Source organism: Benincasa hispida, chromosome 2, assembly GCF_027475165.1.
Source record: "Benincasa hispida cultivar pf3 chromosome 2, pf3_genome.v1.1, whole genome shotgun sequence".
NCBI lineage: Eukaryota > Viridiplantae > Streptophyta > Magnoliopsida > Cucurbitales > Cucurbitaceae > Benincasa > Benincasa hispida.
Window position 1 is genome coordinate 4,056,623 of NC_143479.1, and position 21,856 is coordinate 4,078,478.

The following is a 21,856-nucleotide window of genomic DNA, read 5'->3' on the forward strand; positions in this document are numbered from 1 at the left end:
TATATATAATTCTGTTAAAAAAAACAAATATAATAATACACTTTATTAATTTAAATTTAAGTTCAATTTTTATTAAATTAATTATGAATTAATGAGTAGTCGCAAGAACAATCTTGGAATATTATGTAAATTTAAGACACTCCCGAGTAGAAATCCTACCAAACAAACATAGTCATCCAAGTATTTTTAGATATATTAAAAAATATTCTTACAAAACAAACATAGTTATCTAAATGTTGGGTATATGTAGCCCCAGACATCTATAATTCTTAACATCTAAATATTTCGGTTATCTATAATAGATCTATGAGTTTTCAATTTTGTATCTAATATATCATTGACATATTTTACATTTTTTAAAAAATAGATAGGTATACTAGACATAAAATTCAAAGTATAGTGTCGTATTAAACATAAATTAGATTTGATATCAAATAGACTAGTTAATATGTCAAAATTTCAAATACGAGATCTATTAGAATTAAAAAAAGCTTATAGACCTATTAAAAAATTTTAGTGTGCAGGGATCTATTGGGACATGAATTTAATTTTCAAGGAGTCATTATAAATATTTCAAAATTTAGTGACCTAATTGAAACCAACATACAAATTTAGGGAGCATACTTGAAATTTAACGTGATAGAAATATGTATGTACAATAACACTTACTTAAAAAATTTCAAATCTCTATAATATAATATACTAAAACTGCAAATAAGTTTTAAATATTAATCTAGTCAATGTACTTTTTCACTATAATTTATTTAGGTTTTGTACTTTCAACTTTCGTTTATATTAGTTTTCGTATTTTCAAAACATTTATTTGGTCTTAATCTCTTAAAAAGTGGTCATTTTAGTTCCTTTAATTTTATTTTCTTATTTCTTTCAATCAAATGTTTAACATGAAACTTAATTCACTAAATTTCTTATTATGTAGTCATAAATTGGTATATAAAAATTGTGTTAAAATTTTGCAAATAGTAATTAAGATGGTACATTTTGAAAATACAATGATCAAAATGGACGTTTTAAAAGTATTAAAAAAAGTATATTAATTTATATACATAAACTTTAAGGATTGTATCAATTTAAACAGTGAACTAATAATGGTATCAATTTAAATATTGTATGAAACTTGTAATAGTATCAATTAAATCCTTAAACTTTTATAAAGGAATAAATTTGGATTCTTAGACAAAATTTCCTTAATAAATCATCCATGCATTTATTTATATTGACCATTTTGTAACAACAACATTTGAAGAAATTTACACAGTTTGAGATTTGATGGATGGATGATGCTAGTAAGAAATTGTAATGAAAAGTCTAAATTGATTAACTTATGAACATTTAGGAATTTAATCAATTTAAATTATGAATTTTGACGAACAAAATTTAGAAAATGATGTAAATTGATACATTTACAAAACTTGATTCTAAAAATAATTAAATAGATTAAAGCAAAAGTACATAAACCCCATATGTATTTAAACCTAAAATAAAAAACTTTTAAAATAGGACGACACTATTATAAATATTATAGCAATAGATGCTCATGCTTAGTGTCCATTTACCATGTATCATATCCCCATTACCCCAAATGTTATCCATGTGTCTCAAGATTATATACTATTAGTGTCCATGTAGTCCACCTCCTACTTGCAAAATTACCTATAAAAAATGGAATTTGGTGGGTCTTGGAAGACATACCCGTTGGATTTTATGTCCTAAAACTCGTGGTTGTTAAACAATAAACTTATTATGTTATCAACAAAGATGTTATTGAGATTTATTCAATAAAATTGTTATTGAATGTATGAATTACTCATTTCATTTTAGAAAGAACCTAAATTCAATAAACTAATATCCATAACTATTACATAAGTACTTGGACTTTATGTGAAGACATAAGAGTGGATCAAGTTCAAGTAGATAGCCAAAATGGTCTATAGTATACGGATAAGACTGGACATCTTATTCTGGGGATACTATCGAATGCGGTCCACTTTGTATTTAGTATAAACGATGTGATCCTGAATCGTTCATTTGGAGACACGCGAGTAGGAGCGTCATGTGCAAAGAGATTGTATAAGACCGGACCAAGAAGTAAGTCACTCTTACTTTAAAACGTTGTTTACTGGGACTAACTATTTCAAAGCGACGACCTAGATAACTTAACCTTAATCCTGAGCTATTTATAAACTCCTGTTTATTTAAGATATAGAGTAAGACTAGTTGCATAAGTTTTTTCACAAAGACCTGACATTGATTTTGAGGAGACATATTCTCCAGTGGTAGATATTTGTTCTGAAGGAAATCGGAATCGAGATTTTCATGAGCAGCGGAATAAGACTATTCCAAATTACATCATGAATCAACAAAACATATACAGTCGACTTTAAACAAACGGTTATGCGATTCATATAAAAATTACAGCATGTAAAATACAAAGGAACAGAGAGTAAAACTCTACACACATAGGCAGAAGCGTCTCCACGCTCCGATGCGCGACCCCTCAAACAACAGCGACCACGAACACTCGATCTACACGACTGCAACACCGCAACAAACACAGCACGAACACTTCGCGCTCGTTCTCAACGATCTCCTCTGCAACACGAACTCCTCCACAGCACCACGAACGGCCTCTAGAAAAACTCGACGATGTCGAGTTGTGTTTGACACCACCAACAAGGCGACCTTGGTATTCTCGGTGAGAATCCAGAGGGTGGGCTCTGTTCGAACTTGGTATGAGGCAGACGAACGGAGGAAAGAACGATCGTGTATACAACTGGGCAAGTGGAAGAAGTCGGAGACCTATTGTATAGGTCGATGCCCAATCGTTTAGATAAGACTATGTGATCGTTTAGCTCGGTCTGTCACCTACAGACTCTACACGATCGTTTACAATGGGCTAGAGATCATCTAGCAAAGATATGCGATCGTTTAGTAAACACTGTACGATCGTTTAGCTCGCTCAGCTGTCGTTTAGTAAATTTGTATTTATTTGACAACTTCGTGAGTTTTTTTTCGCGGAGAGAAAACTCAAAAATCCTTTTCAAACTTTTGAAAAACCCCTTTTCAAAATAGGAAACCACTTTCCTTTTAAACTCACGGTTACCATCATCCAATAACCACCCAGTACTTTGGTTATTTAAAAGAAAAAGAATTAATTATCTAATAATTAATATTATTATAAATATAAATGATAACCAACTTATCATACTATATTTATTACCTATAGTTTTAATATTTCATCTCATGAAACATATAAACCATAGTTCTTTTTCTATTCAATGGTACTTAATGTAAATCTCATTTACATCAATCCTCCACTAGATGTATCTTATACATTATACCGATTATATCATATATAATCAAAATACCTCTTTTCAATTTGAACATTTCAAATCAATACCAAGAACTGATTCTCTACAGAATCCAAGCTACCAAGGGGACCTCATGAACCTGTAGATTCGAAACTCCAACGGTACGTGAATAACTGATTAAACTCTTTAGTCACGGGATCCACCATCCGTTAACTGCCAGACACTCCACTAAAGATCGACAGCTGAACTCTCCTCTCTACAGATATATTATGTGTCCATCTTAACTAATCAACAGTGCGACAACCTTTCAACGATCGCTCGTAAGTACAACTGGGCCAATAACCGTTATGCCCCTATAGTTACATCTGTCTCCTTAAGTACCACTGATCCCTCTAATGAACATAAGTCATAGTCCTACTATGACTGAGTCGTCTCTCCCAAAGAGAAGCTGTGGCCACTATGTTCAAGCCCCGGAATCAGCCCTTAAGGGAGAAATCTCTCTACTTATCTCTACTTCGGAAAAGGAATGAATTCCATCTTGTGGAATGAGTTCCCAACTCCCAGATCAGACAAGTCCCCAAAAAGGTAGGCATGTTGAGTTGGCAATCACCCATACTAATTAAAAGATCGCCCTCAAAGGCAGGAGTTCACAAAACACTCAGGATTGAGGTCGTATCATCTATGGTCGTTTAGGTGAGATGTAAGTCTCTAGTATCAACGGCGTTATATACAAAGTCTAGTCATCTCGTGGTCCAGGTCTTATACAAACTCTTTGTATAGGACACCCCCACTCTACTCTCCACACGAATGGTCAGGATCTACCATCTGTAGTAGTTTACAACACTTGCAAACCTCTACAAAGCAGGCCATATCTGTAGTTTCATCAGGATCAGGTATCCTACCTTAATCCTTATATTACAGATCGATTTAGGTTATCACTTAAGGCATGATCCACTTGTATATCACATATACATGCTTAAGTTCACATAAGATAACCAAGGAGCTTTGTTTATTGAACATGAGTAAATGCTAGAATTAAATAACACTTATTTTATTCATTGAACAATGTGTATCTTTATAAAACAACGAGACTCTGAGAGAATTAGGACACCAATCCCAACATGTTCATCAGTCAACTTATATAGGAAAAATTTTGAAAATATTTTATATGAACAAAGTACATCTATTGAACATTCCAATTGAAATTCGTTCACTAGATATGAAGAAAGATATATTTCAACCTCGATATAATAATAAAGAACTTCTTGGTTCTAAAGTACCATATCTTAGTACAATTAATGCACTTATGTATCTTGCTAATAATACAAGACCAAATATTTATTAACTAGATAGAATTCTTCTCCAACAAAAAGACATTGGAATAGAGTTAATGTTGGGGTTGATGCCCTAAATCTCGTAGGGTCCAATAGTTTTTAAACATATATATGAACAAACATTATGTGATGTAATAATATGAGATATTTTCTTCACTATAGTCTTTGATATATGAGATATTTTGTTACATTAACCACAAACCAATAAACTAAGATCTCTGGTTATCATTGTAACTTAAGCATGTATGTGATGACATACAAGTGGATCGTGCTTTAAGTGATAACGTAAATGGTCTATAATAGATGAATAAATGAGGGAAACCTTATCCTGTTGACACTATGAGTGTGACCTGCTTTGTAGATCTTACAGATGTTGTAAAATACTACAAATGGTCTGATCCTGACCATTCATGTATTAGACATGCGAGCAGGGATGCTCTATATAAAAGAGTTTGTATAAGACCGAACCACGAAATTTTTAGTCTCATTATATAATGTCGTTCATGACAGAGACTTTCATTTTACTAGGATGACCATAGATAACATGACCTTAATCCTGAGTGAATTGGGAACTCCTGCCTATGAGGGCAGTCCTTTGATTTGTATGGGTGCGAGTGGCCAGCTCGCCGACTCAAACCTACCACTTTGGGGATTCATCTGATTGGAGAGCTGAGAACTCAGTTACACAAGACGAAATTCACTCCTTCCCCGATTTAGGGATAAGTAGATAAATTGCTCCCTAAAAGACTGATTCTGGGACTTGAACAATGTGGTGCCACACCTTCTCATGGCCCGAGAAGGATTCACTCATAGTAGGACTATGATGGATTGTTCATTAGAGGAATCAGTGGTACTTAAGAAGTTAGATGTAATTACATGAGTAAAACGGTAAATTGGTTCGGCTGTACTTACGAGCGATTTATGAAGCGTCATCGTACTATTGGTTGGTTATATCCAATGGACACAAAAATATATCTGTAGCACGAAGAGTGCAGCTGTCAGTCTTTAGTGGAATGCCCGACAGTTAACAAATGGTGAATATCGTGATTAAAGAGTTTAGTCAGTTATTCACGTACCGTTGGAGCTTCAAGTTACAGGTCTATAAAGTCCCCTTGGTAGCTCAATGGATTCATGTTGAGAATCAGCTTTTGGGTTAGTTTGAAGTGTTCAAATTAACAAGAGAAAATCTGATTATATATGATATAATTAAATTGCATCAATTATGTGAGATATAATTGACTTAATGTATTAGATACATTAATTGGAGGAATTATTATTAAATGCTATAAGGGAGGAAAAGAACTATGGTTTATATATTGCATGAGATGTGATATTAAAACCATAGAGTATGAATATATTGATTATATTTGTAAATAAATCAATTATAGGATAATTGGTTACGGTTTTTTCTCTCATAACCAACTTAGTGGAAAGTTGTGATCAATTATGGTAACTAATAGATAAAATAAAAATTGTTTTCATTTTTACACTATGCGATCATTAAGCGATTGAATGACGTGCGATCAAAAGAAATAGCCATACGATAGTTTGAGAGCATAAACGATCGTGTAATAGTTTTCTATACGATAGTAACTAGTTTTCTAAATGATCGAGTACAAAGTCTATACGATAAACCATTGTTATCTCCCACTTACTCGATCGTCTACACGATCTGTCAAATTCCTCTGACCCTCTACCAAATCCTACAGAGCCCACAATGAAGGAAATCGAACATGAGGATTTCCATGGGCAGTGGAAGGATTGTTCCAAATTTCAATCGTATATGAACATTAACAATTACAATCAAGAAACGGAAACATACAGGCTATGCACAAAACCAAAAATATAGCATGCTTTACTAAGATCAAGGAAAGAACAAACATACCTTTGAAGACTCATCTTCAACGTCCTTGATCACGAGTGCTCGAACAGACTCCAAGATTGCAACACACGAACGCACGATCAATAAATAACTGGAACACCACGATCTCCAAGATCACGAACATAGCGGACTCCACACGAACACCACGAACGACCTCCATAGAACCTCGACTATGTCTAGTTGAGTATGGCACCACCACATTGGCTATCTTGATATTTTTGGTGTGAGAATTAAGAAGTTTGGACTCTATTTGGACTTGGTTAGAGGACTAGAACGGAGGAGAACAATCGTGTAAACGACTAAGCAAGTGGGAGATGACAGTATCTATCGTATAGACGATACCCAATCATTTAACAAAAGCCATGCGATCATTTAGTAAAAGCTGCACAATCATTTAGCTAATTGACCAGTTGAGTGTCTATTGTATAGAAACACTCCACGATCATCTAGTCTCTCAAAGCTATCGTTTAGCAAATCTAATTTACTTGACAGTCTTTCCGTGAGAACTTTCTGAGAATGGAATTCTCAATACAACGACTAAATTTAGGAAAATATTTTTTCTTTTATCTCAGGTTACCATGAAACCACCAATAACCTTCCACTCAATTGGTTATTAGAGAAAAAGAGATAATTATCCAACAATTAATATTATTATAAATATATATATATGATAACCAACTTACCATACTATATTTATAACCTATAGTTTTAATATTTCATCTCATGAAACATATAAACCATAGCTTTTTTTCTATTTCATGGTACTTAATGTAAATCGCATTTACATTAACTCTCCACCTGATGTATCTCATACATCACACTGATCATACCATATATAATCGAATTACCTCTTGTCAATTTGAACATTTTAAATCAACACCAAGAACTGATTCTCAACTTGAATCCATTGAGCTACCAAGGGGATCTTATAGACCTGTAGCTCGAAGCTCCAACTGTACGTGAATAACTAACTCAACTCTTTAGTCACGGGATCCACCATCCATTAACTGACAGGCACTCCACTAAAGACCGACAGCCGAACTCTCCTTACTACAGATATATTATGTGTCCATCTTAACCAATCAACAGTATGATAACCCTTCACAGATCGCTCGTAAATACAACTCAACCAATAACCGTTATGCCCCTGTAGTTACATCTAACTCCTTAAGTACCACCGATCCCTCTAATGAACATAAGTCATAGTCCTACTATGACTCAACCCTCTCTTCCAAAGAGAAGTTGTGGCAACTATGTTCAAGCCCTAGAATCAGCCCTTAAGGGAGTAATCTACCTACTTATCCCTGCTTAGGGAATGAGTGAATTTCATCTTGTGTAACTAAGTTCCTAACTCCTAAATCAGACAAGTCTCTAAAAAGGTAGGCATGTTAAGTTGGCAATCTCGTCACTCTTACCCATACTAATCAAAGGACTGCCCTCAAAGACAGAAGTTCCCAAAACACTCAGGATCAAGGTCATGTCACTTATGTTCGTTTAGGTGAGATGTAAGTCTCCAGTATCAACGACGTTATATACAGATACGAATCATCTCGTGGTCCGATCTTATACAAACTCTTTTTATAGGACACCCGTGCTCACATGTCTCCACATGAATGGTCAGGATCTACCATCTATAATAATTTACAATACTTACAAACCTCTACTAAGTGGGTCGTATCCGTAGTGTCACCAGGATCAAGAATCCCTCTTTAATCCTTATACTACAGACCTATTTAGGTTATCACTTAAGGCACGATCCACTTGTATATCTCATAAACATGTTTAAGTTTACATACAATAACCATGAAGCATTATTTATTGGATATAAGTAAATGCGATAATGAAATAACTCTTATTTTATTCATACCAATGTGTATGTATTACAAACAACGAGACTCCGGGAGAATTAGGACACCAATGCCAACACACAACTCTTGGATTCTCACACCGAGAATACCAAGGTAGCCTTCTAGTAGTGGCTACTTACTATTCGAGGGACGAGTGTAGATTTGTTCTTGTTCAAGGAGATTGCTGAGGAGATTATTGTTCAAGTGTACATTTGTTCATGTTAGTGAACGATCGTGCAGTAAGATCGAGGGAACAAGAAGAATAGTTCTTCAAGGGTGAGTTCTCTTAAGCCTTAGTATTTCCCATTTGAAGCATGCTGTAATTTAGAGTTTTTGCATAACTATTACTGTTTGATTATAAATGTTTATGTTCTGTCACAATGGGGTTTTGGAACGATCTTGCTTCCGCTCACGGGTCTCTTTGATAAAAGTTCCTTCAGTTAAGCATATACTCCGTTATCTCCGAGGAACGAAAAAAGACATTGGAATAAAATTAAGCATATGCTCCGTTATCTCCGAGGAACGACTGATATGGGTTTATTTTATTCAAATAAATCAAATTTTTATATAGTTGGTTATACAGATTCTAGATATTTATCTTATCCACACAAAATTAAATCTCAAACGAGTTATCTATTCACATGTGGAGGAACTATCGTATCATGACAATCGGTGAAATAGACCATAAGAGCCACTTCTTTAAATCATACTGAAATCTTTGCAATCCATGAGGCTAGTCGAGAATGTGTACGGCTAAGATCAATGACTTAACATATTCATGGAACGCGTGGCTTATCTTCCAATAAAAATATTCCAACAATATTATACAATGACAACACAGCTTACATAACCCAAATCAATAGAGGATAGATTAAAAAAGATATAATAAAGTATATTTCATCAAAGCTTTTCTACACTCATGATCTTGAAGAAATTGGTGACGTCATTGTACAACAAATTTGTTCGTAGGATAATTTGACATACTTATTTACAAAATTATTACCAATCACAACCTTTGAAAAATTGGTGCAACTTTGGAATGAAGTGATTTAGAGATTTCAAGTGATGTTTCCATGAGGGGAGTAAATATACTATATTCTTTTTAAGAGTATTAGATTATATGAAATACGTACCTTTTTTCTTCACTATGTTTTTTCCATTGGGTTTTTTTCCTAGTAAGATTTTAGTCAGGCATATATATATATATATATATAATGGACATCTAAATGGGAATTATTATAGTAATAAATGCCCAATAGATGTTCATGCTTAGTGTCCAATTACCGTGTGTCATATCCTCATTACCCAAAATGTTGTTCATGTGTCTCAAAATTACACACTATTAGTATCCATGTAATTCACCTTCTATTTGCCAAATTGCCTATACATAGCGACATTTTGTGGGTTTTGGATGACATACATACATTGATGAGGAATTCAAAAGATTGAGAAATTAGTGGAGAATTTTGGAGAATTTTTCAATTTCCATTTTAGTCATTTTATATTTTATTTATTTATTATTTTATATATTATTGTTATAATTAAATTACTATATTATATTTTCTCCATATCGGTGTTCTCGTTGTGCTTTTCAATTTTATAACAAAATTAACGTATCATTGAGGATGTCTTTGATCAATTATAAAATTAATTTAAAGTTAGCAAAGCAAATAAAAAAATAAAAAAATAAAAAAAAAATTTAAAAGATAGTATGCCATCCATTTACAATCATTAGGTAAACATATAATTTACATTACTAATTTTATTATTGGGAGAATAGACTCGCCAAAATCTTCTAATAAATATTTTTTAATAAAAAATTATACGATTAAATATCATAATTGAGACTTAAATATTGATTATCAACCAGGTCATTGATTTAAAAAACAAATATATATGGAAGGGAGAGTAAATTCATTCTATAATTATTGTCGGAAAATTACAAATACCAACAAAAAAAAAATAGAGTAAATACTGGCAAATAAACACGTAAACAATTAGATTGCGGCGTGAATATCTCGCTCTCTTTAAGGAGATTCAAGCTTTACGTGACATTTGTATTGAATATTTTTATAATTTACCACTGGTGTAATAGATACCCTCTAGCAAGTCTCCCAAGATACAACAACATTGTGATAGTTCAAACCACTCTGCACTAAAAAGGTTAAGCTCGAAGTTCTACAACTAAGAACATCATTATATTCTTTTTGGCCAATTACTCTTGAACGAGCTAATGAGAGAAAATAAGAGAGAGTCGTTTTTTAATTATTTCTCTATGTGTTGAAAATGATAAGAGTCATTTTATAGTGAAATTTTACATCCAATATTTGATATCCATAATAAATAACATTTACAAATCAACTACGTCTTAATTCAAAAGACCTCTTTTTTGACTTAAATAAAAATTCAAATTTAATAAAGTTATTAAATATTAAAAAAAATGTAACAACAATTATTTTTCCTCAAAAAAACAAATTTTTAGTTTTTTAAGATTTAAATTTGGTATGTATTCGATTTTAAGTTTCAAGGAGACACTTTTTTAGAAATTTTATAGACTAAATAAATGTCAGATCCAAATTGTACGAATCAACAATAATTTAATTCTTCACAAGGGTGTTTTCTTTTTGAATCACATAATTGATAAGTGTAAGGCTAGGGATGTAATATAAAATCCTCCATTTGTAGTGAAAAAATTATTGAGAGTGGTGGGCCATTGCCACACCAATAATTTTCAAATTAGTTATAAATCACTTTGTCTCTTCCTTCTGGTTTAATAATCATTTTGTTTTTTTTTTTTTTCTCTAAATCAAATTTATTTTCTCTTTTTTTTTTTTTATAATGATTTACATATTTCTTTTAAGGACAATGGTTGAATTATGAGTCAAATTCAAAAAACAAAGACAAGTTTTTAAAAGCTACGGTCCCGTTTGATAACTATTTAGTTTTTTATTTTTGTTTTTGAAAATTAAGTTTATAAACACTATTTCCACATTTAAAACTCTCAATTTGTCATCTACTTTTTATCAATGGCTTAAAAAATCAAACTAAATTTTAAAAACTAAAAAAAGTGGCTTTTCATTTTTTTTTAGAGAATTTGGCTGAGAATTCAACCATCATACTTGAGAAATATGCAAACCATTATAAGAAATGAAGAAGAAATAGGCTTAATTTTTAAAAACTAAAAACAAAAAAACGAAATGGTTACCGGATGGGGCCTACATTTTTTAGTTTTCAAAGTTTGAACTCGTTTTTTAAACCATTGGTAAAAGGTAGATAACAAAAAGAAGAAATTTGGAGGTGAAAGTAGTGTTTGTAGGTTTAATTAAAAAAAAAATCAATGGTTACCAAATAATGCCTTAAACTTTCATATAAGTAACAATTTAGTCCTTCAACTTTGACTTGTAACTATGTAGTCCCTATACTTTCAATTTTGTAATTATTTAGTCATTGAATTTTATTAGGTAATAATCTAGTCCTTGCACTTTAAAATTTGTAACAATTTAGCCCCTATTGTAGAAATTAATGTTAAGGTTTAATGAGATTTCATGCATAAATAAACCGTTAAACTAATTTTTTTACGTTAGGGATTAGATTGTTACGATTTCGAAAGTACAAATACTAAATTGTTACATACTCAAATTCGGGACTAAATTGTTTTAAAATTGAAAGTATAAAGACTAAATCATCACAAATTAAAATTCAAGGACTAAATTGTTAAGTTCATGATAAAAATACTTTTTAACCTAAAATTACATTTAATACCTTTTCTCCATTCTTTACTATGCAAGACAAATCTAACAATTATAAAGGGAAAGTGCATGGTATAATTTTTGGTAACCACATATTTTAGTTTATTTAAAATTTTGGTGAAATTACAAGCTTAATATTAATTTAAATGGTAAATTTTGAAATTTGTATTTATTTGATATTTGAATTTTCGAAAGTTTGTAATAAGGTTCTTAAACCTTCAATTAACAAGTCTAAAAATTAATCGATCTATTAAATATGAATTTGAATTTCATGTTTAATAAAAACTCTAAAAATTTAACTTTTGTGTCTAATAAATTTGTACGTTTTTTTAAATTTAAATAAATCAAAGACTAATTTTAAAATTTTAAAATTGAAGGACCAAATAAATAGGACTCAAGTTCGAAACAACTCTATAATTCAAACTAAAATGGAAATGGGAAAAACGATTCATATTCCCCTTGAAATGAAATAATTGAGATGAAGGGTTGAAATTCATTGACCCAAAAATGATAGCCGAGTCAACAACATATTGATTATATATACAACATATTGATTAATAATAACAACCACCACCGTAATCATTATCTAAATTAAAAATAAATAAACATTTAAGTAGAAAATTTACTAATCATAATTTCAATTCTTTTAATAGAGTTTTAGAGTAGAGAGTAGAATTATTTAATCGGTAGAATCTTTTAATTGTCAGGCTTCATAGTATAAAGAATTAATAAAATAAATTGATATTAATAAGTGGTTAAATTGTGGAGTACGCAATCAATTTAATAACTCTACCTCTAACTCTATCCAACTTAATTCCTTCTCCGAACATATGTGATATGAATATGGACATATTACATTACAAGTTAGACGTATATCATTGATTAAAAAGATAAAAATTTGATTCTCAATGTTCACGTGAACCAAACAAAAAACTATAGTGATTATTTTCTCCATCCTACTCATTGGCCTTACACTTTTTTTTAATAGTTTTCTATCTCCTTAGACAAAAGCTTTATATGATATTGCCGAACAATTAAATTATATATGGTAGAGAGTAAAAATATAGTATTAAATTTCCATCGACATGTTGATATTTCCATCAATATTTTCATCTTTCCAAGAGTTCGATATCGATATGTGGGTGAAAATCAATAATTCCATTATATTGTAGAAAAATCCACAAAACACAAAAAATAAACATCAAAATGCACTAATCTAAATATAATGTAAATAATAGACCTATTTACTTATTTAAAATAATAAAATTTTATTTATTAATATATATTTTTAAATTTTTTGTTTTTATAATTCTTCCAATAATATCCGTCAGAACAATATTTCATCGATATTTCTATCGAATTTTTCATAATATCTTAAACCTTGAGTAAAAGGTATAAGTTAAAGGGAGAAAATATATTTTTTATTTTCAAAAAATACTTTAAAATTAGGAAAATTCTTATAAATAAAAAAATCCAAAAAATATATACAGTAAAAAATTTCAAAAGTAAAATGTAAGTATTTTTAAATATTTTTTTTATATTAAAAAAGAATCCTTGAAATTGAAAAAAAAGTATCTCAGAGGGGTTTTTTTTCTTCTAAAAGCTAAAATTATAATAAACTTTGTTTAAAAAATTGAATTAGAAGGTGATGGTTGTGGTTGATGTTTTTTATTTTTTATTTTTTTGGCAACAAGACAAATATCTGATTTTAAAATGAAATTATGAACAATATCTAAATAAAGTTTCTATTCTAAAAATGTATAAACATAAAATAATATCTTAAAAATATACGATAATTATTTACAAAAGTTGACAAATATACTTTTTATTTTTTATTTTTTTTACGATTAATAGAATTAAACTATTTAAATGCAAAATCTAATCCAAAATTTCAAATTTGATGTAGATAAAGGAATCAGAAATTAGTTTAAGAATTCAAAATAATCGAAAATGAAGGACGATTAAATTTAAAATCATTTGAAGCAATCAATTACGTGAAGTTGGTAAAATATAAAAATAAATAAATATCGTAGAAAAGAAAAAACAACCCCTCCCAAACCGTTATTAATCACAATGTCTTTCTCATATTGAATGTTCACTTCACTCGATAATCCTTATTCCAACATCCAATTCATTTCAAATCACTCAACCAAAAAAGAAAAAGAAAAAACATACAATCGTCAAGAATGTTCAAGCCCTTTCAAATCCCTCACCATCAATCCTTTAAAACCCTATTTTGTGTATCATTTTTTTTTTTTATTAATTGTCGATGTATTTTTTTTGATATCCATGAGTATCAGATCAACTTATGTGGACTTCGATTAATCTCATGAGACAACTCGTTTGACACTACAATATTTAGGTGTTGAAAAAACTCGTAAGAAATTAATTCCTAAGTAGGTGTCCACCATGATTTGAACTCTTGACTAAAAAAAGAATTTGTTAGTGCTTTTTTATATTTTCAACAATTATTAGCGACTGCATATATTTGAAGGTAAATCCTCGAACTATGATTCTTCTCATAGAAAAATAGATGATGTCACCAAAACGTAAAAAGAAGTCTGGCTAAAAATATTAAAAATATATAATTTTAATTACAAAATGATATAATATATCAAAAAACAAATCTAAAAGATCTACTGATAATTCAAAAAAGAATCTACCAAAATAGGATTCTCAACAACTTTAAAAACCGGCATCCAATGTGGGATATAGACAGAGATGTCCACTGAGTGGGATGGAGGCGAAGAAGCTTCCCTATCTCCGTCCCCGCACCCTTATTCCGTTCCTTGTCCCTCCCAAATTCTAGGATTCTCTTTGAGGAGATCGGTTCAGGTTCTCTGCGGTAGAAAAATTCTCGATTTTATTTTTCAACGATTTTTTATTTTAATTAAATATATATTTTAAACAATTCCTTAAACATTTCTAATACAATTTTCATTTAAATAAAATATTATCAATTTTGCTAATAAAAACAACAATATGCATGCAATTTGAAAATATATAATTAAAATGTTAAATTCTCATAATCTATAAAAATTAAAACTCAACCATTAGAACCTCTATCTTAAATATTACAATATCTAAGGAATTAAACTAATAAAGTTTGAAACTCAAATAATTAAAACATCCATAATTATCTTAACAAAATCTCTAATATATATATAAATATATATACAAAAGCCAAGGCGAGGCAGGGACACAGGACAAGGTCGGGGACCGGGAATATAATCCCCATCTTCGACCTTTAATCGTTAATGAAAAAAATTTTCACTCCCTCCCCTATTTCCCGCCCCTTTGGGACTGGTTCCCGCAGAGTCCAACCCACGGGTTTTTGGATATCTCTAAAAATAGTGTAGTTAGAGAACAATTTTTGAATAAGACCTAATCGTTGCACTAACCGCTACACAACCAATTTTAAACTTTAAACATTTTTCAGTAAAATATATCATTAGACATTTTTCAACAAAAAAAACCCCACCAATGTTGAGTCATCATCAAACCCTTTAAAATCTTTTCAAATTCCTTTAATGTTGTAAATATATCTCTTAGGAGGTGTTTGTTAAATGGGTATGAGTTATTGGGTTGGGAGGGTATTTAGTATCCATGTTTGTCCAACTCAACTCAACTCTGTAAACAAACTTAGACAATTTAACTCTCCAGATAATCATTACTAACTCAATTCAACTCAACTCTCTACTTTTTATCACATACCAAACACACCCTTAATCTTAACTATAAAATGGAGCTTTACCATTGGGCTAAATGAGCCTTTATTATTGGGCTAACTCTAAATATAATGGAGGGAAATTGGAGTATAAAGCAACGTTTGAGTTTTGTTTTGGATATTTGGCCATACCAAAATTTATTAAGATATATGGCAAATCATCAGGTGCAGGATATTTATGATATTCCAAAATGCCTCGTAAAGAAGATTCTTTAACTCTCTGTATACAGGCTAACCAAATCTGATTTTTTAAATTTAAATCTTTAAATATTACTTTCTCAAAAGATGTATCTTTTATTTTATTTTTTTAGAATGCTAATCAAATCATGGTTATTTCTATATTTAAACTTAACAAAATCAGTTAAAATTTTGATTTTATATTTTTCTTGAATTACCACGTATCTATATTTTAGAAGTGCAATTTGACCTTTTTTGGATTGAAGGTTTTAAGAAGAGCTTTTTCTTTTTTTAACTTTTCTCTCAATTTTACAAATTAATTTGTAATAAGCCTACTCATTTGCTAGCAACTATTCTTCTCCTACTTTGTCGATTAATTCTTTCCTTCAGGCACCAAAAAATGGATATTTAAGACACTTATTGATATATTGAGTTTATTTCTTATCTCTGTTAAACTTTTTTCTTTCAAATACAACATATTTAACAATGATTTTTTTAGTATATTGTATTTATGGGACTTAGTCTAAAGGATTAATAGTCAGTTATTTTGAATACATTGGGTAACATATGCTGATTTTTTCATCACGTTGGGAAATAGTGCAAATACAAGATATATGGGTTGTCATTGATCATGTTGAAATTAGTTGCCCGATTTCATCGAATACTATTTAATGATACTTGTCTTTTTAGTACAATGTATTTGTGGGGTATGGAGACTAATAGTTATTTGAGAGAGTATTTGAGTTTTGTTAGTTTTGCTCGAAAAATAATTTCATGTTTGATGTTTGAAAAGATTATGTTTCTCGATAGTTAATAGATATTTTTTTATATAATTTTTTGTGACTATAATTTAGATCTTGATCGTTGGAATTCAAATTCTAGATTTTTTGAATTAATCACTAATTTAGTAGGATTTTAGGTTGTTATGATTTGAATTTTAAAATTTTTAAATTGGGGATATTTTGGTCAATTGTTAATTCAAAATTAATTATTCTAAAAATTACTTAATCATTCTTTTACTTTTTAGATTATTTTTGCTATTTTTTAAAATGAAACATTTTATTTTGCTATTTCCATGGATATAATAGTGAAACACGAAAGCCCAATAACAGCATGCAGATCAACCATTAAAAAAACCCATGGGCTCTGAATGAGCAAATGGGCCCATACATTTACATTCATTAATCTTGAGGTGGAAGCTTTTTCATTTTACGTAATATAAGTTAATATTTTAAAATGTTTTACATTAAATATATTTTCGTCAATAATATTGGGAGTTTTTCCATATATATATATTTTTATATATTTTAATAAGTTTCAATTTATTTTGTTTTATTTTATTTATTTTTTATTGTACACTTTTCTTGTTGATGATTTAAAACCTGTCATGATAAATAATAAGTTTGAGAGGAATAAAACCAACTCTTTAAATTTTTTAGGAAAAATAGGACAAATTTTAAATAAACATAATACATTATTTTTTTAATAATATAAAGTAATTAAGTTGAAAAAAAACACTCATATGAGCCTTTATATATATATTTTAATAATATAAACAAAATTTAAAGAAAATACCCACTTTTTTGGTTTAATATATGGGTTTGAACATCTTATATATACTTTAACTAGTTAAAGTATGACTTTTCAAGGAAAAAACCTAGTTAATTAGGCAGAATTTACCTGATTCACAAATGTCTTTAAAAGCGAAAAAAAGTATGTTAGGTAGAATTTTCCCAATTCATAAATTTGTTCAATAAGAAATTGAGGAGGTTTGAATTAACTTGCAAAATAAGGAGAATTGCATACTGGTGTAGTGTTTGTTACACTAACTTTATTGTTTAAGTTAGAAGAAAAAAAAAGTTTAGGGTTTAAAAATGAGGTGAACTTATCTCAATAGATCACCTCAACCTTGGCCTTAGTCGAGGTGACCTTGTGAACCTTTGTCTCTAGGTATGTTGGGTTGGACTTAGGTGTTGGTCGACCTAGGACTCATCGACATTGAGCTTATTTTGGTCCAAGTTTACCTCTATCCCGATCTTTTTCTTCCTAAGTTTTTAACCTTTTCTCGATTCATAACGTATTTTGATAGACTCAATTTGATTTATAATATATTATATTCTTTGACTAGATCAAGGTCAACCATTTGAATCTATTTTCTTACATGTTAAACTAAAAAAAATAAAAAATAAAAAAATTTGTTACATTGACATGAAATGATATTTTGAAACAAAATACGTTGCACCACTTAAATTGGAAAACATGTCATATAATTGTTATTATATGTAAAAAATATTTTTTTAACAAAATTCAGATATTAAAAGCATAAGCTTTAAAATTATAAAAATACACACCTTCAATAACGCTTTTATTTTATTTTTTATTTTTTTAAAAAAGAAGCAAACAACGATGAAATTAAATCATTTCTACAGTGCCCAAAGTCTAATCTCGTGGATGTATTATAAATGGCAGATAGCTAAAAGGGATATACATTGGTTCTAGAAATATCTATGAATTATTATTATTATCATTTTATTAGTTTTATCTTTTATTATTAATAATATTTTTATTTTATTATATTAAATATTATAAGAAAAAAGGATGGAGAAGAAAAAAGGGGTTTAAAGAAACCAAACAAATCAAACAAGAAAAAAGATAATGCAAATTTATATTATAAGATTCCTTTTTCTAAATTGCTTAGATTTATTTTTCTATTTTATTATTTGTTTTTATTTTGGAGATGGGATATGTAATGTAAATGACATAATCAAAGTGGGCACTCAATCTATATCATTTAACATAGCATATAATAATATAGCTACATTGCAATAAACTATTTACGGTGTATTTGGAGAGTTGGAATGTAATTAAGATTACTGAGAATCATAAGTGTATTGAAAAGCATGAATAATCGAAGATAGAACGAAAATGAGATCATGAAGCATGAAAATGATGAGAAAGAGGATTAGATTGAAAATTGTCAGAACAAAATGAGTTTTGTATTATAAATCGGTTCAAAGCACTCAATTCGAACATGAATTTTTTATTACATTACATTACGATCCCATCCCATTTCGGGTCACCAAACACACCCTTAAAATAGAGTTTTTTTTTTTTTTATTATAATTATTATGTCAATCTAATGAGTGAATTTGCTCGATTAATCTTCTAGTATTGTATTTGATTTGTGATTGTTATGAGTAATAATAAAAAAAAAAAATGACTAAATATTTTCCTTATAAAGGTGACCCAACGAATCATTCTAAAAGGAAGAGTTATTTGACTAAGTATGGAGGTCGACCCATAGGCTCAATCATAAGATCAATTAAAGAGAAACTCACTTCATAATTAAGATCAACAAGAACCACGAAGATCAACCTTAGAAATTAATAAGCCAATGAGGTTGGCTCCCAAGGCTTTATGAATGCCGACCCTATGAAAGAAATAATGCCTAAGTATCAAGAATCAAGGGGATGACCCAATTAGATGCTTGCTTGGCAAGTATGGAGGTCGGCACTAGATCTTGAAGAGGGGTCAGCCATGAAGGTAAAATTATGCTCTGAGTGTTTAACTTATACATATGCTTGAGTCTATTAGTGAAATAGTTTCAACAATTAATTGTAACAATCTAATTAATGATCCAAGTAAAGTTAATTAACGAATGATCGCACGAAACTATATTTCAATACAATCAGAAAGGTTTGTGACATTTGAGGTACCTTGAAAACATTCCAAATTCTCCATTTCTCTTAGCTCTCTAAATTATTACTAACCTGATTGTTGGAGTTTTAGTGGCTAAGCACCATGTTGATATTAGATTTTCTTATCTTACAGAGATTGTTCAATTCCTCTTTTAGTTATTATAAATTCCGTATCAACAGAGATAACTATGATTGTATCTTTATCCATGTTTAAAATAAAAGAATTAACTAAAATATGCATCGTATTTGTTAAGGTCATGAAAATATATTAATACCTTTTTCTAATATATTAAAAATGAGCATGTATTGGTAAATCATAAAAGGCTAATATGAATTAATTCTATAAATTTGGAATCATACTTTGTGTGATTGAAATTGTACATGTCAGAAACAGTAAGATATACTTTTAAATAACTTTCTCAACTAATGTCAATAATGTAGTTCAAAGTTCCTAACGCTCCTTTTTATGTTATGGAATGATGTTAAACAACAAAGTACGTTTATAAAAAGAAAAAAAAATTGTATTGCTTTACCAAAAGGTGAGATACTGAGAGATGTTATAGATAATTTAGTTTAAAAAGATGTGGTTCTAAAAGTATATATGAGATAACTTTATCAAATTGGATCCCATTCACACAATCATTTTTTGTTTAATCGTTTCCTTTTCTTTAATTATGATTTTATTTTTTAATATTATATTTGAATATTTAAATAATAGATTTGATTGTCAATATATTTTGTTAATGATAGATTTTGGGATAATCTCAATATTTTCTTCTAGAGTATAGTTAAGATATTTGATATTGATGGGTTGAGATTAAGAAGTTAGGATAATAGAGGAAAATCATATTTACATTTAAAAATTAATTGAGGGTATTTACAGTTGTCCAAGGTAAGACCCAAAGCTTATGAATGGGTTCAAGCCTAAAGAGTACAGAAAAAAAGCATAGAGGAGCGCACATCCTCAGTTTGAGAAAATGTATCGAAAAAAATCTATTGCATACAAAATGAAAATGTCGGTGCCCTGGGGTTTAAGTTGATCAGCCGAGTTGATAAATGTATACGAATCAGAAAATAAATAAGTTGAGGTTGGATTGGCACCCTTCAATTTTGAGCGCCAAAAACATCTCTGACACCCCTACCATCATACGGAATTGTGGACATGTGTTAGATGATTGACTTATAAATAACCCTATTTGACCACCCCAAAGGGAAGGATAATTAATCTCAAAAGGAGAGATCCACCTTACTTCTTTTCGTACTTAGCTGAGTATTAGAGTGCAATAGGCTCGACACCACATTGGTATGGGGATCTTATACATAGGTTAGTATAGACTAAATTGAGACTAGACCACGGAAAGCTATATTGGAGGTCAAGGCCATCGAGCAACCATGTGAAGGCCAATGCGGACGAGATTCGAGCGCCAACATTTGGCATCATTTATGGGTATGACATCAGTCGATAGTAGTCAGCCACACATTGTTGAGAAAAACTCCAGTTGGAAGCATGTGTCACTTGTGTTGGAATAGGTGTCCTAAATCTCTCATGTATTCTCGTAGTTTGTAAATTTTGTATAAACAAATTGTTATTAATAAAATAATTATTATTTTATGAGCAATAAACTAAGATCCTAGATTATTTTATGTAATTTAAACATGTATGGAAAGACATACGGGTGTATTATGTTTAAATAATAACCTAAATGGTCTATGGTAGATGGATAATGCTGGGTACCTTATCCTTGTGACACTATAGATATGACCCGCTTTGTAGATGTTACAAGTGTTGTAAAGTGTTACAAATAATCTGATCCTAATCATTTAGATGGAGACATGTGAACGGGGGTATCCTATACAAAGAGTTTGTATAAGACCGGATCGCGAAATGACTAGTCTCATTATATAACGCCGTCAATAATAGAGACTTACATTTCACTAGGATGACCATAGGTGACATGATCTGAATCCTGATTGAGTTGTGAACTCCTGTTTATGAAGGTAGTCTTTTGATTTGTATAGGTGAGAGTGGCCAGATTGCCCACTCAATATGCCTACCTTTTTGGAGATTCATCTGATTGAGGAGTTGGGAACACACCTACATAAGGTGAAATTC